The sequence below is a fragment of the Urocitellus parryii genome, chromosome 14 (assembly GCF_045843805.1).
Source record: "Urocitellus parryii isolate mUroPar1 chromosome 14, mUroPar1.hap1, whole genome shotgun sequence".
Classification (NCBI taxonomy): domain Eukaryota; kingdom Metazoa; phylum Chordata; class Mammalia; order Rodentia; family Sciuridae; genus Urocitellus; species Urocitellus parryii.
Window position 1 is genome coordinate 1704012 of NC_135544.1, and position 24339 is coordinate 1728350.

Genomic DNA, 24339 nt, shown 5'->3' on the forward strand with positions numbered 1-24339 from the left:
ACGTTTGATCAGAAAGCACTAATAAGATGAAAATTGTGGTCATGAGCCTTTATTATGGTTTCCATGGGAAGAGAAGGTTATAGTCGGATTCAATTTCTTTTTTTTTCTTTTTTTATTATTAGTTGTTCAAAACATTACAAAGCTCTTGACATATCATATTTAATACCTCTGATTCAAGCAGATTGTGATTTCTATGGGCTATGGTGCTTAGGAACTGCTCCTGTCTGTCTGATAAATGGTTCTAGGTTGGTTAGTGCAAGGGAAGACGATCCTGAATGTGAGAGCCTGGCAGAGTAGGTAGCCAGGAATAAAGACCCTGGATCAGTTGGTTTCCAAATGAAAGGCAAGTGATTTACTCACTTACTGTCTAGAAATTGGCAAGCCCTGGGAAGAATAGTCTCTCCAGGGCCAAAGAGCTCATGTATTAAAGCATTAGAATAAAAAAATCATACTTAATGCAAAAGCCATTAATTTCAAATACCAAATCACTAAGGAAGTCTCCAACATTTTTCAGAAAAAGAAAGAAAGAAAGAAAGAAAGAAAGAAAGAAAGAAAGAAAGAAAGAAAGAAAGAAAGAGAAAGAAAGAGAGAGAAATGGAAAAATAGGGTATGGTGGGGTGGATTACAAACTAAACTCCCTTCTAATACAATGTTAGGAATTTCTATCTCAAAAAATACACAGTAGAAGCAGTCCATATTGGGGGGAATCTCAGTGAGTTCCCTGCTTACAGGTAGCATTAGCAAGCACCCCTCCCTGTTTAACTCAGTTGACACTGTGTTAAAGCGTTATATGCTGTGAGTGATCTTACTTACTTTTATTGAAGATGGCTGCTCTAACACCTTATAGCATTTCCTTCCTCTGAACATGCAGATTAGAAACCCTGGAGTTTTTCTTATTTTTCAAAAATTAAAGAATAAATGGAAACACCAAAAGTTAATGTTCCAGTAGGAATTTAGGACATTCCTCAATGAATAGATAGCTGACCATGGACCACTACTATGCTGGACAAGAATGAACTTCACATCTCCATTCCATGCATCCCTTTCTGGGTATTCTGCTATGTCCCTTTGGCACCCTGTGAAGAAGCTACATATCTGATTCTTTCTGCACACTCATTGCTGCCAAGAAAATACATTGCACACCCTGCCTTGCATGTGCTGCCTTGAATTATCTTTTCTTTTTACCACTTGCTGGAAAAACTGCATCTCAGCAGTGCCCCAAGTCCCCTGGGAGAGACATCCATCAACACAGACCTGTTTCTCCCCTTAGGTGTCTGTCCATTCTGGCGCCACTTATTAAGCCTCATAGGTTCCTATTCATCAAAATCATGCCATGGAAGCCCTGAATTCTTTCTGAGGTGCATATTCTGCAGAATGCCAAGGAAGAGCAGAGGCACACAGAGGGAATGCATTGAAAGAATGTGCAAATGAGGCTTCCTATTTTTATTCAAAAGAGCCAAAAAAATTGCAAAAGCATGAATCTAAGTTTTCAATAAAACCCATTGTGACTTATTAGATGCTCCATGCCAGCCCTTCTCTGTCCATAATTATCCAAGGAAGTAGAGGGGTTAGTGGTCAAGAAATAATGTTGGGACTATCCTAATGGTGGTCACTGATCAGGAAAGGAGGCATAAACTTTTGTTTTTCTACCTGTCTATCTCTACAGAATGCCTAGAATGTTAGAAAGAAAACTGAATGGCAAAATGTCACTTGTCATGTTAAAAAATCTTAGAAGAAAAGGATGCTGAGATGGGAACTGTGACATGAATCCACCTTAGAAATCACTTTGAATTTGAGTGCATGTCCCTGTAATAGATCACCCAGGAATTGAACTGTAATTAGGTTGGAAAGATGTTGAGGATTATACTATTTTTAGAAGAAATAATTACCTACTGATGAGAACAAGTCACTGCAACTCTTTAGTGGCTGGAGGGTGTTGTAGTCATTGATGGGTAGCCAGAAGAAAGAGCAAGGTACACAGGTCCCATGTAGTAGCCTGGGCATGTGTGCATGTTTAATCTCTTTGCAGAATATGATGATCTTGGTTAGAGGCTCAACTGAGAGGAGAAAAGCAAAGGGTGGTGTTCCAGACAGGCGAGCCTCATTCACACGGCTTCATGTGCAAAGCTCAAAAGTCATTGAGCTTAGTGTTTGGAACCAAGAATAGTTATTTGCCTAAAGCAGAACAGTGGCATCAGACACTTCAGGAAACAAAGAAGCTAAGAATGAGAGAGTTACCAGTGAAAAGGGAGGTAGGCATACTCTCTGTTTTTTTTTTCTGCCCAGTGTTTAAACATTGCTGTCTATGCTTTATGCCCACTTTATCCATAGACTATCACTTTGATAAATGAGGGAACAAGCATTGGCAGTGGTGTCTGGACTTTCCATTGAATGACCAGGTAGTCTAGAAAGGAATGTCTGGAGTCCTTGATGCTGGTCAGTAGTCCTCTAGTGGGTAGCTGGCACAAAAGAGAAGCTAATCTATCCGAGTTTTCCTTCTTCCATCTTAATATAGCCTGATTTTCTGGAATTTGGTTTCTGGTTGTGTGGGGTTGAGATTATATACTTGTCATTATGTTCTTATAAATCATTGGATATTGGCAGAGCATAAAACTAGTTCCAGCCTCCCATGCCCTAGGAGAACCCCTGAAGTTGGCCTCTCACTTCACAGGCCTGGTTTTCCTAAGTTCAGTCATAGGCTATGCTTTCTGGAATATATACGCTGAAGTTATTTAAGTGACTAAGAAGCAAACATTGTATTAGCAAGCAAAAGACCATAAGGTGAAATTTGAGATTCTAAAATGGAGTCAAACAGGAAAGGATTGAAAGAGGTTTTTTGGTTGATTACATTCACACTGGTTGAAAGACTGATATTAAACTGTGCACCTGCATCCTTCTTCCCAGAACATAGTCTGTGCTTCAAGATTATTTTTGCTTTCTTATAAAAATATTTGTGCATTTTAAACTCTTAAATGCTGGGTGCAGTAAGGCTAGCCCGAACTATTTAGTGAGATCCTATCTCAAAATAAAAAACAAACAAAAAAACAACAACAACAACAAAAAAAAAAGAAGGCTGGGGACTTAGCTCAGTGGTAAAATGCCCCTAGGTTTAATCCCCAGAACTGGAAAACAAACAAACGAACAAAATAAAACAATAACAACAACAACAACAAACCTACTCTTAAACCATCAAGATATAGGATGGGTAATAAAAAGTAGAAACAGTTGATAGGTCCTGAAAGCTAGAAAAATGGCCTCAGAATAAAATTCCTTCTTAATCCTTCCTTCAATTTATGTTAGTGGGAAGTTATCCAAGAACGGTAACACACAGCCACCTGAGGGGGTCCTTGGGTGAAAGGATATCCCTGATTCAATCCATATGTACATTTGATTTCAAATTTACCCATCTCCTTGTTAATATAATGGATACTGAATAAACACGTAGTAGTAATTAGTGCTTTTCAAAACAATGCAAACATGGGCACAATTTTGGTTTCTCTTTGGGAAAAGTTGGCAGATTGCTTTCCATACCTAATGCCACTTGTTTTTAGGATGTAAGCAAGATAGTGGCCTATGATCCAGGTTGCATAAAACACAGTTTGCTCTCTGGAAGCTGGAGATCATTCTAATTGCTGGCATTTTCCCTACTTTCAACAATGGCCTTTGGTTCTAGAGAGTTTGTTCCACTGTCAGCCATGAGTGTGAATTTTAGGGCAGGAAGTCATTAAGCTCCCACTCGGTACTTAACCATCTGCATGAACCTGCCTTTAGGAGGAACTTTCTTGAACATCTTTTCCATGACATTCCTTGGTTTTTAAGCTTCTTATCATATTCCCAAGCTTCTTACCAGCTCTAAAGTTGTGATATCATGTTTCCATCTAATTGCAAAGGTTTTTCAGATTGGAAGTTTTCTCAGAGATTAAATACCAGAAACTCAAAAGTAGAAAACAGGAGTCAGTTTTCAGATGGAGTCTATTATGATGGAGATTGCCAAATTGGAGTTTTTCACTTAAGTGCATAGACTTTCTTTTTTTTTTAATTTTATTTTTTTTTATTGTTGGTCGTTCAAAACATTACATAGTTCTTAATACATCATATTTCACAGAATGGCTGAGAAAGGATATCTCAACTTTGTCTTTTGGAGAGAAGCAAAGTCTTGTGCAAGAAAATGGTTGCTCAAACATGTGTCCCTAAAACCTATGTTAAGATAACTTTTGAGGCCATAGGTTAGTGGTAGAAGATATGAAGCTTTCTTATTCTATGTGAATTTATTGCTGTGGTGATTGTGTGTATGTCTATCGAGCATGTGCTTAATCCATTATCAGATTAAGATACAGCTGTTTAGCTAAACTGTTTCTTGCGTTGCAAGGCTTGGAATCAGGGGCTCACTTTTCAAATAGGTGTTTTATAAAAGGGTTGGTATAGGCATGGCACCCAAAGATTTGATACAAACCCTATCTGTTGTTTTAAGCATGTTCTTGTGTATATTCTCTCACACAAACACACACATGCACAAACACACACACACACAACGCAGAAGGAACTCTGCTCCTACTCATCTGAATTAATTTCAGGAATGCTGATTTTTAATTTGACACTCAGTATGTAGCCCCACTTTTGAGTGAATATCTGGGCAGGAGGGATATGTTACCTTCCCAATTGCTCCTGGTTGGCAACTCACTAGTGGCAAAGAGAAAAATGAATCCAAAAGAAAGAAGAGAGCAGCAGGTGACTGTATTTCTAAAAGCACTCAGATTCCAAGACCTTTTTACAAAAAAAGAGATTAATAAATGCTGTATTTCCAGTCTGATTTGTGAGATCGGCTGTTTGTTTTCCTTGTTTTTTTGTTTAGGGTTTTGTTTTTTCTTTGTAGACTTCTTGGCTCTTGTCTGAGAAAAGTAGATGCACAACTTTCAAGGAGTTAACACTAGCAGGTTGAGCTCAAGTGAAACATCACATATTCTGTAGCAACCCACGGGTCTGAAAATGCAATTTTGACTTAGAAAAATACAAAATAGGGAAATACTATGGAAAAGAATGCTTTGTTTGTTTTCTCTGAATACCTGATGTCACCTTTTGAATAATAATCCTCTCACTGGAAAATAGATTTTTATTTAAATCAGGGTTTACTTATATCAAAATTATACATGCATATAGTTCAAAGATCCAGGTAGTTTTCCCCACCAGGTTTGTTAAAGAAACAACATTGCCTTCACCCCTTTCCAATTCCCCAAAGGCAGGAGCACTTGACATTTCCAGCAGTTGTTCTTGAACTTACATACATATCTCTAAAGAACATGCATATATTTCTACTCGCTGATGTTTCAGTTTTAGATATTATCAATTAGCTTCTTACTATGAAAGATTTGCCCTCTTTTACTACCTCTTCAACCCAAGTATTGACACAAATTTACTCATCCTGTTTACACTTCTCTCAATATATGTATTATAGTTTGGGTGAGATCAATATTCATTGTTTATATTTTGACTAGTTAAACACTTTTCATAGCTGAACCATGAGTTACTTTAAATTTCTTCCACAATCTGTTTTCCTTCCCTGAAGTTAACAATTATTTTGTCTTTTCTCCCCTTCTTTTGCTTAGTTCCCCAATTTTAATCAATAATTAAAACTGAGCCTCATATTCAGTGATATAAATCTCTCTTCAACATGCTCAACATATTGGTATTCTATCAATTTCATATTTTTGAAGAAATCCCTCTTGGGGTTTTATTACTGCTCTTATGTGATGTATAACAGTTCTCATCTTGACATCTCTCTTCATCATTATCCTGATAATTTCCTTTGTATTTGTTTACATTTCCTATTTTCTCCATTCCTGGATTCCACTCCTCCCCCGCCTCCTCCTCCTCCTTGCTTATTTACTTACTTGATTTGTTGGAATATATCTTCTGGTAGTTTCTTAAGAAAGAGACTACTGAAGGAAATTTTGGGGGGTAAAATATGCCTAAAAATGGCTTTGTTTTTACCTCACCTTTACTTGTTATCTTGGCAGAACATATAATTTCAGGTTGAGAATCATTTGATAGTATGGAAATTAATAAGAAAAAGCCAAACAGCATCCAAATATAATGGTCAGTTTGTGATAAGAAATGCTGCAGTAACAATCCCTAATTTTTCAGTCACATTCAATAATGATAGTTTTTCTCAATCAGTCTTCATGCCACCAACTATGAGTTGGCTATGATTAGCATCCATGTACCTTTCTGTCTGAGGCATCCCATTCTTGTAGCAAGGAAAAGAAGAACAGGACTGCAGTATTATAGGTCCCTCAAAGATTTTGCTTAACTGTCATAGGCTAGAAATGTCCATCATCAAGTCTGACAAGTTGGTGGGAATTATATCCCTGCTGCAAGAGATATTAGAAATCATATGGCAGCAGGAATGGATTTATTTTCCTCTTGTTAGGAAGGGAAGTAAATAGTTTCAGGAACAAAACAACAACAACAATAATCACTATAACCTAACAGATAATGTTTGGGTTTAATTTACAATTTTCTTCATAATCCATTTCCTTTTTCTTTTTTCTAAGAGATTTTTAAAGGGTGACATCATATTTAACACCCTTCATTTATTCGCTTGTATTTTATTTATTTGCTGCTGTGGGTGCTTTTGTTAGGAGAACGTGTCTATGTCTGGTACTGTTATGGTTCAGATCTGGAATGTCCCCAAAGTTTCATTTATCCACAATGTCTCATCATTTTGGGAAATGCTTGAATCAATTATGGTTGTGATTTCAGCAGTGGATTAATCTAGTGGATTAATTCAGTGGACTAGTGGGAGGTGAGACCTACTGGATGAAATAGATCTCTGGGGGTGTGCCTGGAAGGGCTTGTCTTCTCTCTGGTCCATTCATCTCTTTCTACCTCCTGGCTGCCATTAGCAGAGCAGCTTAACTCTGCCACTCCATTCTCTGTCATGTTCTCCCTCACCTCAAAACCAGGGCAACGGAGCCAGCCTACCATGCACTGAGACCTCTGTAATTATGACCCAAAATAAATACCCCCTCCTGTAAACTGTTGGGAATTTGGGTCACAGAAATGGAAAGCTGGTTAACACAGTTATCATTCTGTTAAATAAATATGTTTTCAAAGTGAGAAGGGACTGTAAGGCTATTTGGTATAAACTTTTTATGATAAAAATTACTCGATAGTGAACTCTGCCTCTCTCACTTAAAATCTCTAAATCAAATGTATAAGTTCATATCACTTACCTGTGAGAGATACTGACAATATTCATCTAGATATTTTGAGAATTAAAAATAATAATATATTCCAGAAACTTGGCCAAGTGTTCCACTAACAGTAGGTTCTCTCTTCAGATAAATTAATATCATTTTCTCTAGATTATGAATCCATGGGTGTTGAACTTTATAGACAGAACTAACTACTATATACATTATCTCTAAACCTCACTTATGAGACAATATTTACTTATTATCATTATTAGTAGGCTAAGAGAATGCATATTTATAGTGAGCATGCTCTTTGTTAATTCACATGAGCACAGATCCCCCCCTAAAAAAAAAGGTAAATAAAATGTTGACTTAAAAGAGGGTCAAGAAATGTTATAGTATTTTCGACCTGGTTTTTTAATTTCATTTAGGAAATGGTTCCACACCAATTGCTCATGGCCTTTTGGTACGTGAGTCAATGTTCTTTTATTTATTTATTTGGGTTATCTTAGCATGGAAAGTGAATAGTGGAAATTCCCACTCTTCTGATAGGGTGCCTTTTTGTTTCCAACCTATTATGTGCTTGTGTACTAGTGGGAAGCTTGATGGAAGGAAAATTTACTTAAGCCAATCTGAGATTCAGGATGGTAATATAATCTTCAAACTGGTCTTATCATCGAATGCAGTTAGATTAAATTCTTGAAATCTATAGAAGTCAAAGGGACTTTAGAATTTTTGTGGAAAATCCTCCTCCTGCAAGTCTGATTTTAGAAAACCCAAGTTTTGACCTCTGAATGTACTTTGGACAGATAAGAAAAGAAACCCCTATCCCAGTGGATGTTACCATTTGGTAATACCAAAGGTAAATCATTCCTGAGAGTACACTAATAGCTATGGCTGTAGTTTTCCCCCAAAGAACCATATATCCTGAGTGGGAATGATGAAACTGTTATTTACAGTTCATAATCTCCATAAGGTGTCTTCAATAGATCTAAACTCTATTCCTTGATACACAGGTACCTCTCCTTTCCCCTGTTACTTTTTATCTGTCTTAAGGAATTCATATTGGTTTCTGTCTTCTGACATTTGTCTCTACACTTGAAATGATTGTAAATAATAACAGAATTTAGCTGCATAAAAATCATATTCAAGTCAGGATCAAAAATCCCTTGCCCTTCACATTTTTCTTTCTAATAGCAATCTATGCTTACAGTTCTTTGGGGGAAAATTATGTTGGTGAGACCTAAAAATACATTAGCTTTTGATAAATGAATCTCGAAAGCCTAGAATGCTTATTATTATTTAATCTAAATTATTGAAGATGAATATTTGTGCCTTCAGGTGTAAATGGAAAGGCATTAAATAGCCCTCAAGGACGTGGGGTTTAATTCTTGTTTTTGTTTCCTAGGGCTGCCATAACAAATGACCACAAACCAGGTGGCTTAAAACAATGAAAATTTACTCTCTTGCAGTTTTTTGGAGGCCAGAACATGAATTCAAGGAATAGCAGGTATATGCCAGGTTTGTTCTCTATCAATAGGTAGTATTGCTTGGCTTGTGACCACATCTCTCTTTTATTCTCTCTCTGTCTCATTCTGTCTCTCTTTCTGTCTTCCTGCTCTGCCCTTCTCCCTTCCCCACCCCCGTGTGTGTGTGTGTGTGTGTGTGTGTGTGTGTACTCCACCTTACATTTCCTTCTGTTTCTCTCAAAATTCCTTTTGCTCTTTCTTATCTTTCTTTCTTTTAAAAAATTCTTTATTTTTTAGCTTCCACATATGAGAGAGAAAATTCAACCCTTGACTTTCTGACTCTGCTTATTTCACTCAGTGTCATGTTCTCCAGTTCCATCCATTTATCAGCAAATGATATAATTTCATTCCTCTTCATGGATGAGTTAAAAAAATGTGGTGGATCTCATAAAAACAGAAAGGAGAACACTGGAGTAGAAGAAAATGTATCAAAATGGAGAAGAGAGGAGAAAGGGGAGGAACATGGGAATGAAATTGATCAAACTTTGTTTGGTACATGCATGAATATTTCATAATGAATTCCACATTTATGTATAACTACAATGCACAAATTTAAAAAATAAATTAAAAACGTGCCTATTTCTTGTAAAGATTCATGTGATTGCATTTAGGATTCTTTTATTTTAATCCAGGATAGCTTCTCTTCTCAAAATTCATAACTTAGTCACATCTTTTGCCCTATCTGAATGCAATTATAATTATGAGGTCTTCATATGGGTATTTTTGGAGGGTCATTTTTCAGGCTACTATAGTTCTTACTCTAACTGTCTATGGCTCTAAAGTCAAATGAGATGCTTTCTTTCTTTTTTTTTCCCTTGGGGATGGGGTGGAGCTGTTTACAGATACTTCCTGAACCTCTGAAGTATACACCTAACAGGTTTATAACACTCTGTTAGGAAATTTCCTTCATTTCAAGTTCAGTCTGAGATCATTGGAATTATTCTCCCTGGCTCCTCCTCACTTACTTTTTAAAAGTGGGCAAATAGGGATTTCCCTATCATGCTCCTGCTATTGTTTAGACCTTGAATGTCCATCAAAGGCCCATGTGTTAAAGGCTTGGTTGCCACCCTATGGCACTATTGTGGGTGATAGGACCTTTAGCAGGTGGGATATAATGGGAGTAAGTTAGGTCATTGGGAGGGGGATGCCCTCAAAGGGGATATTGGGATCTGGACCCACCTCTCTATCTTTATTTCTTCCTGGTTGCCATGACATGAGCACCTCTGTTCCACCATATGCTCTCCACCAAGATGATCCCTTGCCATAGGTCCAAAAGCAATGAAATCAAATGCCCATTTACTGGAACTTCTGAAATTGTGAACCAAAACGAACCTTTCATCTTTTAAAGTTGATTATTGCAGGTATTTTTGTTACAGTGATGGGAAACTGACAAACAAAGAAAACAAAGCTGGTTGTGGCTATCCCAGATTTAAGAATAAAAGGAGCTGACACTTTGATGTTGGAAAGTAGAATATAGTTCCTGATGGGAATCTCCCAGTGATGATGATTCCCTTCTGTATATGGCTGTTGATAGGTTTTCTTTCCTTGAGTTTTAGAGGCTTTAGTAGTCACATAAGTTTGCTGGAATCTTATTCTGATTTTTAACTTCTGGTCTCAATTTCTCAGAGTTGAGTAGGGGAGGAGAATGACTGTTAATAAGTATCTGAGGAAATGGGACGGGTAATACTTGCACCTCTCTTTCTTCTCCATGGTTTGAACAAACTCAGAACTGAGTGTGCATTCCTCCAGTAGTCTCCACATTTGCAGTCACTATGTCCCCAACATCAAACACAGAACTATTCTAAGGGCTGAATCCTGCCATCAACAGATCTTGACTTGGCTCTGTCAGGTTTTCCCCCAGGGAAGCCCACATTCCTTTACTCCTTTCAAAATAGTTTCCTGGTTACTCACCCTCCACACCCCTCGGTAGACTCAGTCTCTTTTTCTCTAAATACAGAATTAATTGATTTTGCCCTGACCTATGGCTAGTCAGAACCCTGACAGGGATTTTGAATGAAATCACTAAAACAAGGGCATGGTCCCTGTTTGATTTGCTCTGAATTGGAGAAGGGCAAGAATAAAGTACAAAAAAAAAATCTTAATTTCTAGGTGGGGTAGCTATTTATACCATCTTCTGAGTGCACTTTCCATTCCTTTCACTTCTCATGCTTTGATCATAAGGAAACATATGAAGTATGAATGAATGGATTATCATGCATCCTGGAAAGTGAGCTCTGATTTCATGCATTATACATTGGCAGTCACTAGCAGCTTTTACCAGCAGAAAGCATCCCCATCTAGATCATGAGGCCAAAAAAAAAAAATCACTGGATTTCTAGTAGCCCATATATTGGAAGTCTATCTTATAATCTTTATTACCAGGAAAATCAACTCAAAAATTAGAAGAAAGACAAAGTACCCCAAATGGGTGTATTCGTTTTCTTGGACTACTATAACAATCTACCAGAAACAGAATGGCTTAAAACAACAGAAGCCTGATGTATGAACTCAAGATGTTGGTGGGGCCATGAAGGCTCTAAGGAGGAATCCTTTCATTCCTCTTCCAGCTCCCAGCAGCTCCTACTGCTCCTTGGTTTGTGGCATCCTAATCTCTGCTTCCTTATTCACATGGATTTCTCAGTGTAAATCTTTTTTTCTCTTCTCTTCAAAGGACACTAATCATTGGATTTAGGGCCCAACAGGAAACATTTTAAGATGTTTAATTACATATGCAAAGCCTGTTCTTCCAAATAATGCTTTGATAAGTTTTTTAGAATATTCTGCAAAATAAAAGCAATAAAAGAATGGCATTTAGGAAAATATGCTTTGTTTGGGAAACAATTGATTAGCTTCAGCTGGAATCTGAGCATGTAGCATATTCTGAAAACTGAGCAGACAGCACATGGCTTGTTTGTGAAACCTGAGCCTCATAATAATGCAGATTATTTTTGCCTGCTCTGCATCCATATTTCCCTTAAGAAACTTTTCTTCTATGTCATGTGTTCATGGAGAGAATGACAATGATGAAATTGGTCTCTCTACTGCCACCCAATCACCATCACTACTTTTTCTCAGTGTGGGGGTAAAGCATGCCCCAGAGATAAACTTCCATCCTCCCTGGATGAATATATGATTTTTCAAGAGAGAAATTCCTTTTCTGATTGGAATAGGAAGGTGGAGGAAGTGATTTGGGGCCTATTTGTAAAATGAAGCTGACAGATAAAGGTAAACAGAACTATTTTTATACCTGGACCAGTCATGCTGAAGTCAGCACTTCTCTTTGCATCAGTTTATAAATTCCCTAATGTGTTTTCAGTTGGGCTTATTCTATCTGAAAGCACTTGATTAATAAATCTACTGAAATTTAGGTCAATTGTCCCACTGAAATACAGTGCCTTCACTTGGCTTTCCCTGAAAAGAGAGGCCAAGGCAAAAGCTTATGTGCTATTTTTTCTGAGAAAGTACAATCCAGAGAAGAAGGATTGAGGAAACAAAAATAAAAGTGAGAAAGGGGAGGAGAAAGTGAGGAAAAAAGGAAAGTGAAGAAGGGGAAGGACAACCATAATATTAGGATGTACTATGGAGCAGACCATGGCTTGCAACAGGCAAGCTCAAACTGATTGTTAATTCTTATAGGATCCTGGGTTCAGCAGCTATATGAACTCAAATGTCTTGGTCTGCTTGGTGGGAGGAAGTCAGAAGAATTCAACTGTTGTCTTTTTTCCCCTTGGGTAAAATTTTGCCCTAGTGTTTGTTAATTTTGGGAAGGGTTCCAGCTGTGGAAATGTACAAGTCAGTGAATTTCCTCTGGTGAGCAAACACTGGAGAAATAATTGGTGTTTTGTTTTCCATGGTTGGAATATTCTGCTGTTTCTTCCAGGAACTAGTAAGATAACTAATACTCGTGCAATGCCTAGCTGTTGTGGTAATGCCCTCCATGAGGAGGCTCTGTGCTAGATTCTTATTAGCCTTGACCTTGATCTAAGACACTGAGCTCCTGGGAATAAAGGAATTCTCTTGTTAGATGGCCATAGTGTTTCACCCTAAACCTGTCACCTAACAGTAATTTACAGGATGGACTTTCTTGAGAGCTACACAAAAGCTCCTAACATTGCACATTGCAACTTAGTATGTAACTGAGGAATAAGCTGCATAATGTTGCTAACTCTGTAACCTGCCTATACAATGAACAATATGTAATAATGATGCCAATGACCTAATGTAACCTATTGATATGAAGAAAGCTGGCAGCTTCAAGGAGCAGACTTTGGTTTGCCTCTGCACCTTGCTTCTGTCTCCTTTTGTTTTCTTTACAAATTTGCTTATATTGTATTCCTGGTTTCCTTTGTGTGAACACCCAGTCCTTTAACATTTCAAGGCTCTGGAACAACAGAAACCAAGGGCAGAAAGAAGTGATCAGGATGACCTTGCAGTGAGGGGGAAGTTTTTTCACATTGTCCCTGTTTGAAGTCAGTGTTTCATTGCAGTGGCTGCTGGGGTAGAATAAGTCATGTCATGGTAAATTTAGAAATGATCCTAGATGGAATCCTTAAAAGAAGAGAGAATTTAGCTAGTGTTGGGATTTTGAGATTTGCTTTGTATTAGTCTGGGTAACAATTTTTAAACTCCAAAAGAAGATAGAAACCCCTGCTTATATATGATGTCTATATGAATGATATGTTTTTTTTTACCATCTTTTTCCTTCAGTCTGTGGATGTCTTTACCTATGAGGTAGGAACCATCAGATCCATGCAGATAGGTGGGTTGACAAACAAACAACATGAGAAAGCAAGGAAACAAATCATCCCAAATAACCCAGACCACCTCAACATTAGACTTCATTGACACTACAGTGGAGGAAATGTCAAAAATAGAATTCAGAAAATTCATGATAAAACTAATTTATAAGGTAAGATGATGTAAGAAATTAAATCAGAGAGAAAATACAAGACGTGAAGATCATTTCAACAAGGAGATAGAGATCCTGAAGAAGAATCAATTAGAAGAAGAATCAATACTCAAAATGAAGGAATTAATGAACCAAATTAAAAACTCAATTGAAAGCATCACCAATAGACTAGCTCACTTGGAAGACAGAGTTTCAGGCAATGAAGACAAAGTATATAATCTTGAAAATTAAGTTGATCATGGGGAAAAGAAGGTAAGAGACCAGGAACAGAACTTCCAAAAATTATGAGATAATATAAAAAAGATCAAATTTAAGATTAAGGCTCAGAGATAAAAACCAAAGGAATTCACAATATTTTCAATAAAATAATTACCATAAAATTTCCCAAATCTTAAGAACATAATGGAAAACCAATTACAAGAGGCTTAAAGGACCTCAAATATACAAAATTACAACAGACCCACACCAAGGGACATTATTATGAAAGTGCGTAACATACAGAATAAGGATAGAATTGTAAAGGCCACCAAAGAAGACTGACAGCTAATAGTTAAGAGGAAAACCAATCCAGATCTCAGCTGATATCTCAACCCAGACCCTCAAAACTAGCTCTCAGAATAATACATTCCAATCTCTGAAAGAAAATGAATGTCAGCCAAGAATACCATACCCAATTAGGAAGAATCAACAAAACCAAAAGTTGATTCAGATTTGAAGATGAAATAAAATCCTTCCATAATAAACAAAAGTAAAAAGAATTCACAGCTAGAAAACCTGGTCTTTAAACATACTCATTACACTGTTTCATGTAGAAGAAATGAAAAATAAAAGTGAAAATCAGCAAAGGGAGGAGCTACTCTAGAAGGATTTTACATTTTAAGCAAAGCCTCCTCATCGTACATAATACACCAAAGTCTATGACGAAATCTCTGCCCTGAAAATTTACCTCTATAATAACCTATTTCCACCATGCACAAAAGTTAACTTAAAATGGATTAAGGAGCTAGGAATCAAACCAGAAACTCTGCATCTAATTGAAGAAAAAGTTGGCTCTAATCTCCACCTCGTGGGGGCGGGCTCCAAATTCCTTAATAGGACACTTGTAGTTCAAGAGTTGAAATCAAGAATCAACAAAATGGATGGTACAGAATAGAGGACACAGAGACCAATCCACAAAATTACAACTATCTTATATTTGATAAAGGGGCTAAAAGCATGCAAAGGAGGAAGGATAGCATCTTCAACAAATGGTGCTGGGAAAACTGGAAATCCATATGCAACAAAATGATACTGAATCCCTTTCTCTCGCCATGCACAAAAGTTAACTCAAAATGGATCAAGGAGCTTGATGTCAAATCAGCAACTCTGCCTCTTATAGAAGAAAAAGTTGGCTCCAGTCTACATATTGTGGGGTCAGACTCCAAATTCCTTAATAGGACACCCATAGCACAAGAGTTAAAAACAAGAATCAACAAATGGGACTTACTCAAACTAAAAAGTTTTTTTCTCAGCAAGAGAAACAACAAGAGAGGTAAATAGGGAGCCTACATCCTGGGAACAAATCTTTATTCCTCATACTTCAGGTAGAGCCCTAATATCCAGAGTATACAAAGAACTCAAAAAATAAACAATAAGGAAACAAATAACCCAATCAACAAATGGGCCAAGGACCTGAACAGACACTTCTCAGAGGAGGGTATACAATCAATCAACAAATACTTGAAAAAATGCTCACCATCTCTAGCAGAGAAATGCAAATCAAAACCACCCTAAGATACCATCTCACTCCAGTAAGATTGGCAGCCATTATGAAGTAAAACAACAAGAGCTGGCGAGGATATGGGGAAAAGGGTACACTTGTACATTGCTGGTGGGACTGCAAATTGGTGTGGCCAATTTGGAAAGCAGTATGGAGATTCCTGGGAAAGCTGGGAATGGAACCACCATTTGACCCAGCTATTGCCCTTCTTGGACTATTCCCTGAAGACCTTAAAAGAGCGTACTATAGGGACACTGCTACATTGATGTTCATAGCAGCACAATTCACAATAGCTAGACTGTGGAACCAATCTAGATGCCCTTCAATAGATGAATGGATTAAAAAATGTGGCATTCATACACAATGGAGTATTACTCAGCACTAAAAAATGACAAAATCATGGCTTTTGCAGGGAAATGGATGGCATTAGAGCAAATTATGCTAAGTGAAACTAGCCAATCCCTAAAAAACAAATGCCAAATGTCTTCTTTGATATAAGGAGAGCAACTAGGAACAGAGCAGGGAGGAAGAGCATGAGAAAAAGATTAACATTAAACAGGGACAAGAAGTGGGAGAGAAAGGGAGAAAGAAGGGAAATTGCATGGAAATGGAAGGAGACCCTCATTGTTATACAAAATTACATATAAGAGGATGTGAGGGGAAAGGGGAAAAAAACAAAACAAGGGAGAGAAATGAATTACAGTAGAAGGGGTAGAGAGAGAAGATGGGAGGGGAGGGGAGGGGATGGCGGATGGTAGGGGATAGAGAGGGCAGCAGAATACAACATACACTAGTATGGCAATATCTAAAACAGTGGATGTGTAATGGATGTGATTCTGCAAACTGTATATGGGGTAAAAATGGGAGTCCATAACCCACTTGAATCTAATGTATGAAATATGATATGTCAAGAGCTTTGTAATGTTTTGAGCAACCAATAAAAAAAGAATCAACAAATGGGACTTACTCAAACTAAAGAGTTTTTTCTCAGCAAGAGAAACAATAAGAGAGGTAAAATCCTTGGCTGTGTCTCCAAATGTTCTGATTTCTTTGCTCTAAGGCCCAGTACCAGAACTTTCATAGACCATCTTGATCTGAAATGTGGAGTTCTGGCCAATACTTAGAGTTATTAAATTGTTTTTGTTCTCCTTGTTTTTTCTCCTTTGTTCTCCATTTCCAGTTAATCAATAGCTTCTTTCACTCTTCTCAAGGAGGAATAGAGTAGGGTAGAAAGCAGAGGGGTAAAAAAAAAGCTTTCCTCGTTTTGTTTCCAAATGTCTTATTTTCTTTACTAGAGGGTGTGGTGAGCCATTTCTGTGAACTGTGGCCGCCATTACAAGATGGCGCTGGTTTCCCCTGTAGTCTGTGACAAACAACTCCTTATCAGAATGAGTTGGCACGCTGTGACTTGGCACCCTATAAGAAAAGTCCACGTGGCAGCTTCGCATTGGGGCTTGAGGTGCTTTATTAAGGCTGGGAGGGGCATCCGGGGAGAAGAAGAAAAAGTATCAAGGACCTGAATAAACTGCTGAGAGAAGATTCCCGAGTTGCGTCTTCCTTGCGGGCAAGGGGTCGCGACAAGAGGGATTTGAAATGATCACTGTGTTAGCTTTTTGTTGTTGTGACCAAAAAAAAAATGATACAAACAACTTAAAGGAGGCAAGATTTATTTTGGCTCAGAGTTTCAGAGGTTCAGCCCATGGATGGCTGACTCCAAGGCAGAAATAACATGGTGGAAGGGCATGGCAGAGGAACTACACAGTTCATGGCAGCCAGGACAAAGAAAGAAAGAGTGAGGAAGGGGCTCCTGAGAAGACAAACCCTTCCAGAACAAAGCCCCAGTGACCCACTTGCTCTTTCTAGATCCTACCTCCCAGTAGTCCATGTCAAACATCAATGGTTTAATCTACTGATGCGGTCAGAGCCCTTGTGATAGGGACCATGCTTTCCATGTGAGACCTTGGGGACATTCCAGATCCAAACCATAATAATAATAATTTAGAGATGTGACCTCTATTTGGTTATACCACTAAAAATCATGTGGGTTCCCAAGAAAGAAATATTTGCAGGGAGAATCTAGACTAATGAACACACACATAGTGTTGCCAAGATTTCCAAGTCCACTGATGATGAGAGACGTTGTAGACATTCACTAGATCTAAAGGGCCCAGGTGCATTCAGATGCACTCAGGTGTCATCTGAATGGATGCCCAGGGACATAAGAGGATAATAGTAACACACCAGCAGTTCCTTTACCCTGATGTCTAGGAACATCACGAGACCCCAGGGTTTTGTGCACAACATGGGGATGAGAAAAACCTCATGTAACATCCCGGTTAGGGCTGAAATATTAGCCTCACTTTATAGATGAGAGAAGCAAGGCACAAGGATATTAAATGATCTGTTTTAAGGTCACGCTTCCAGCAAGTAGCCATGCTAAGAGTTAAACGCTGGACATGCAGGACCTCTCTTAATCTTCTTAGGCTTCTCTAACAAACTACCATAAACAAAGTGGTTTCAAGAGATGACATTTATTGTTCATATTTCTGGAGGCTGGGAACTAAAAGATCAAGGTGCTGGCTAATTTGATTTCTGGTGAGGGCTCTCTTTCTGAGGTGTGGACAGCTGTTTTCTTGCTTGTTCTCTCATGGGGTGGGGTCGGGGGAGGAAGAGAGGGAGGGCAGGAGGGAAAGAGAGGGAGAGAGCACTCTCTGGTGTCTGTTCTTCTTTTAAAGACACTAATCCTATCATGGAGAGTCTACCCTCATGAGCTCAAGAAAACCCAATTACCTCTCCAAACCACCATAGCCTAATACTGACATGTTGCATCACCTAATACTGACTTGTTAACAGATTGGGACTTCAACATGTTAATTTTGAGAGAACACAGTATTCAGTCCATAACAAGACCAGAGCCCACGATCTAAATCAAAAGACTGCAACTCAAAACTAACATACAATTCAGGAATATATCAGAGTTTGTGGACTCACGTGCATATATCTACCACTACTACCAGATATAGTCACAATGTCCTGTGGTTCCACCATAATATTTGCAAAGGATAAGCTGCTGCATGCACAGGTCAGTGGCTGTCATCATGGACTGAGGAGGAATTCTGTCCTCTAATTTTTCTGTATGGAATTTTGGACCTGGGTTTTACTCCACTCCCACTAATTCTGTTTTAAACCTCACTGAGTAGAATTCAGGAGTGGCAGGTTGACTGGAAGCTACTTGTGCCATGATAAGAATCAGAGGGTAGAGAGTCTGGAGGTGGGGAGAGGAGATGGAATAAAGATGCTGGGAAGGGAAAAGAATATCCCTGAGCTCCAGAACTGTACAGAGGGAGGCTGTGGAGGGGGAAGGAACATTAATATTTGCAAGTGCTTGGCAACAAGGCATTTTTAAGCCAAATGAAGCTGAATGCACCTCTTTAATCTCAGGTATTGCTTATTAAGAAACATTCTTCTTACCTTTGCATCACGGCAAGGGCTTCTCCCTGCATCTGTTCTCTCACCAGAGCCCTGAGCTGTCTGATAGGGGAAAGCAGAGATCAAAGCCGGCACTCAGAGGAAAGGAAATGAAGCCCTGCAGCAGGAAAGCAGTCTGGGGACATGGAAATCCAGTGTGGGGCCCAATCCAGCAGGCAAGGTCCTGGCAGCATGCATCCCTCTCTGTGGGCTCTGTGCTGGAGTTATGGCATGGAATAGCAAGTGAGTCCTTGTAATTGATGGAGTGCTATCCCTTGCAAATTACTTACTTTAAACATAAAAATGAATTAGATTCAAAGTGCTCTCCATAAGAAGGTCTCTCTCTTATTTGTGCTCCTCCCAAACAGAGGCAAAAATATTCATTTATGGTGGATACCTCTTGCTCTCATCTCTGTCCTATAACTGAGCTCAATCCTTGATGCCATCCTAATCCTGAGGATTTTGTCAGTGGCTTGTCCTCTCCTTAGACTCTATGAGAAATTGTCTTCCTTGTTCCATCGATTCTATGCTTCAAAATAAAAATAAATATATACTTTAGAGGAAAGGCAATAACCGAAAAGTGAATCGGTTGCCTGGATTTATCTTTGAAGGAGCAAAATAATTGCTGATGGGAAAAAGTTTTCCCAAGTAAAGGAAAGAATGAGATGTGAATGAAAGGAAAGAGAAGATGACTGATAATGAGTCTGGATGGTTGAGAATATAGGGATGGACCTTGGTATTTAAGGAGTAGAGCGGGATGTTCCTTGAAGCTTGAGTGAGCAGCCAATAAGGAAACACCGTTTTAATAATCAGAGCATTGTGAATGAGACCCCCTGTTTAGAGCTTTTAGAAAGACTTCATTATGGGCTTAATTTGCTTTTGGATTTATTTCTGCAACTCCAAACTGTTAGGATCTGGCCCTGTACAGAAGCTGTTTTAAAGCAACAGGGGGCAACTTACATTTATGTAGATTGACACCTGAATGGGAGAGAAAGGTCAAGTTCACCCTATCTAGAATATGAAACTGTGCCTAAGCTGTGTATTGTTTTATTCTTGCAGCAGCCTGGAACAGAACCCAGTAGCCCCAAGAGTGTGCGTCCTACCAGCCATCATCCTCAGTCAGTGTATCTGTCATGGTTGACACAGGTGGAGAGCACAGGGCACAGTGGCCTCTGATGGAGGAAAGGAGGAAGGAGGGGGGAAGTCCACCGGCTCCTCCTCAGTAGATCTGCACTCCCTCCTTGCCTTCCCTTGTTCTCATCTTTCCATGGAGGCTTGAAGGCTGAGTTCTTCCATTGGAGCCCACATGCCTTCAACTTCCTGAGAATTATGAATCTGCTGGATGCGGGGGCTGTGTAGAGAGGCCTGTTGTTTACAACAACATCCCGGATAGCTGGGTTTGTTTTAATGGCATCTTTTTCATCCTCAATCGAGAAGTCTGTCATAACAAACCCCTATAAATTACTGCCAGCGCTCGGGTTTTACCACCTCCAGCCTTTCAGCTGTGATATAGGGCCCATAAATCTTGTTGGGACCCATCACAGCACACTGGGTGCTTGGATGGCCTCTTGCTGCTCTTCTGCCTTTGCATTTCCTCCACCTCCTCCGACTGTGAGTGGTTCAGCCAGAATGGAAGTAAGGCTGCAGCAGAGTTTAATCAGACCCTTTGGGGGCCATGAAGATGAATGGGATTTGGGACCTAGGGTTAAGGGAGGGGAAGAAAGAGGAAGAAACAGATCAGCAGCCCTAAAGTCTCAGAGGAACTAAATATTTTAGAACTTGGAATTGGCTAGAGATCGTTGCTGGAATGTCTGAGTGTGTGTGTGTGTGTGTGTGTGTGTGTGTGTGTGTACTTTGTGCTGATATATACACAGACCTCAGCAGGTTCCAGCAGCTCAAAGGATAAAACTTGTTCATTATTGATTTTCCTCCATGTTTGATTAGAACTGGAAATAGAGGAAGGAGGGAGAGAAGAACTCTAAGCCCTGGGCATACTTTGATGTTTGCAATGAATCAGGATCTTAATAGTATTTTTTAAAGGAGGTGTATATCTAATGCTTTTCATCTTACATCAACTCAGGGTGTGTTCTTTGTGTTACCTTCAGTATGAAAAATGAGCATTAAGACCTGAGAACTCATGAAGTCCCACCTGATTCCAAACACAATGAATAAATAATATACAATGGAAAAATGAATAAGTAAATACAGTTGCCTCCTTTGGAGGACATTTACTCTTCACAGCTGCCCTCCAATGTCTCTCTGGCCCAGCTTCCCTTCCTTGGGTCAGCTAAGAATGAAGACCTTATCCATTTCCTTCCACCTTGCTGTAGTTTTCTAGCAAAACATGATCTTTCCTCCACTTTGACTTTCCTGGGTCCATACAACAAAGGAGTTCCTTAGAGAGGGAAGAGAGAGAGAGAGAATACGGATACCAGTAAACCAACTTTCTTTGAATTGTCTGGAGCCTTTGCAAGTTTATATTAACTAATCAGATAAGGTTGAAGCGGTAGGAAAAGAGACAGCAAAAGTAAGTAGTAGAATTAGAGAAAATTAAGGAATCTATGTTCCTTTCCCCTGCCAATCATGTGTAAGTACTTTATACCATGGACTTTGTTTCTCTGGGACACAGTTATTAACTCTGATCTATCTTGATGCTGTTCTCTTTCCATCTAAATGAATCCAAAAAAACTTTTCCTGGTCATAGACCAGAGTCATTTCTTTCAAGCTCCTGATTTTTCCTACTTCCCCTCCAGATTATCATACTAGTAATCTAGTGTTGCTGTAACAAAATACCCAAGACTGGATACTTTATAAAATAAGAGATTTATTTAGCTCACAGTTCTGAAGGTTCAAGAGCAGGGTGTCAGTATCTGTACAGCTCTGGTGATGACCTCATGGTAGATGGTACCACATTGGTGGGAACAGGTACAGAGGAGATCTGATGGTGAGACAGGAAGCCAGAGAGATTTCAGGGAGGTACTAGATTCTCTTATAACAACCTGCTGTTATGGGCGGCAAGAATGAATCATATTAGAGAATCACCAAACCCTATTAAAGATCTAATCACCTCCCACTAAAGATCTACTTCTTCAAGCTTTCACCACCTGAATCCTACCACACTGGGGACCAAGACTCCAGCACAGGAACCTCTGGAGGACAAACCACACCGAAACCATACCATTAGTCCTAACTGAATTATGTGAGCTCTTCTTTCTCTTTTCATACACCAATTAGATTTTCGTCAAGGGTCAGTCTGCCATTATCTAATTTTCTTAACATCTCTAAATTTTATACTTCTGTTGAGAGCCACAGCTGAAGGGGCCCCAGCAAACTTCCAGCTGATTGGCTCACAGCGGCCCCAGCAAACTTCCAGCTGCCAGCTGATTGGCTCCTCTGTGATGCTCATTGGGCTGTTTCCCCGCCCTTTCAGACCACAGAGCTGCTCATTGGGGGACTCTTTTGGCTCCGCCCATGCTACCCAGCCAATCGGCCTGAAGAGCAGGAGGAGTGGTGGGGGGGGGGTGTTTGAGAGGCTCCCTGGAAGCTGGTGGTGGCAGTTGGGCTCTGAGGGAATTCCTGAAGAGCTCATGTGGTGCTGCATGTGTGTTCTAAAAATAAAGTTCTTTCTGCTTGACAAGTGGCTCGTGAATTGTGCCCAGCCAGACTGCGGCATACTACCACAGACAATTTTCCTTCCCTCCAAACTTGATTATCAAAAAATATTCAAGCAAATTGTGCACCCCCTTCTTCACCCTATTTGACCACCGTAACGCCTATGCTGCATTTTTACCCCTTCCCTGGGTATTGACATGTACATATCCTGGGATCAGTAAAACTCAGCGCACTTCTATTAACAACACCACTGGTTTTTTTTTTTTTTTGCATCAAAATCTCAGATATATCTTTGATTCATCTTTCATTCCTCCATCAATTGCCATGCATCGTCAAATGCCTAGAATCCCTTCTTGGATATCGGGTGATTTTATAACAAATAATCTCTCTCTTCTCCAACCCTGGCTATTTATCTAAATGCTAGGCCCTTCATCTTTCAATCCATGTTGAACAGCTGTCATAAACATTTGACTTTTCTTCCCCCTCTTCACCCCAGGCCCAGAATGAGAAAACTCTCTTTTTATTTTAGAAAAAAAAAAACTCAAAATAATGACCCAGAACTGACTTGCTGCTCAGGACAACAAGGGCTGAGGTGCCAGCTGTGTTTTCACTTCCTAAACCTCTCTGGAATCTTGCCCATTTTTCAATCTAATTTTATATTCTCTCCATCAATTCAGTGAGCTATTCAATCAATATTTTATTTCAGCAAATTCTTTTCTTATTTAAGTTATCCAGGTATAATTACCAGGTTTCTAGTTTCTTTATTTTTACTGTGACATCTCAGGTCTTTGTGACCCTAATGGACATCACCTCCTAGAACTAGCCAATTACTGGAGTTGATATAGGACTCAGTTACAGGCACTCTTTTCCTTTTCTAACCAGTTGATCTGGAACTCATACCTCCTTTATGTGACACTATTCCCCTGTCCCAATCACCTCAGAGTTAAGTAGCCTCATAGCACACTGGGATTGGTCAAACAAGCTGGTCCTAATCCTACTAACTGGTCCTTCCTCTTTCTCCCCATGGAAACCACCATGAATGCTCTGGTCTGTTTCCCCTGTTCCTTCATGTGCCTCTTGCTTGATCCTGGTGCTTTCCTATATGGCCTTCCTGAAGGCTATAGCAGACCATGTTTCCATGAGTATGAAAAAAAATATTTCTTCTGGACAGTCATTTCCACGCCTGTGGGTCTCACAACACCTGATTAAAACCAGTCCCAGATATACTTAAAACACCAGGTTTGGTTCAGGTGCTTGCAAGCAAGAACCCCACCTGGCTTAGTTCCTGTGTTAACAGAATTTGTGGGGTGACAAAAATAATAAACTATGAAAATTAAGCGGGTGTTAACTGAAAAAACAACCAAAGGCAATGATATACATGTCCAAGATGAGGAAATAAAGAACAAATGAGTCCTCTGGGATTTGGACGAGGAGAGTAGGGACTCAAGCTCTCTCTACCATCCCTCAGAGTTTTGATGGCTTCTCTTCTCTGGTCCTTTTTGCCAATGTGCCCCTCAAACATGTTTCTCTTTGGTAATTGGCTTTCTTTAATTAATCATTAATATCCACATATTCCCAAAAGCCTCTACTCTCACCCAATTTAGTCTTTCAGTTCAAACACCCATTGTGATGTGTCTTAGGACTCAGAAAACTATAGCCCACAGGCCAAATGCTGATTGGTTTCTGTTTATCTAAGTAAATTTTCATTGCAACACAGCCATTCCCAATCACTTATGTATTACCTGTGTCTGCTTGCATTCTAGAGTGCCAAGAGTTGAGTAGCCATGAAAGAGTAATGGGCTCACAGAGGTCAAATACTATCTGGTCTTTTATAGAAAAAAAAATGAAAAGAAAGAAAGAAATTGTCAA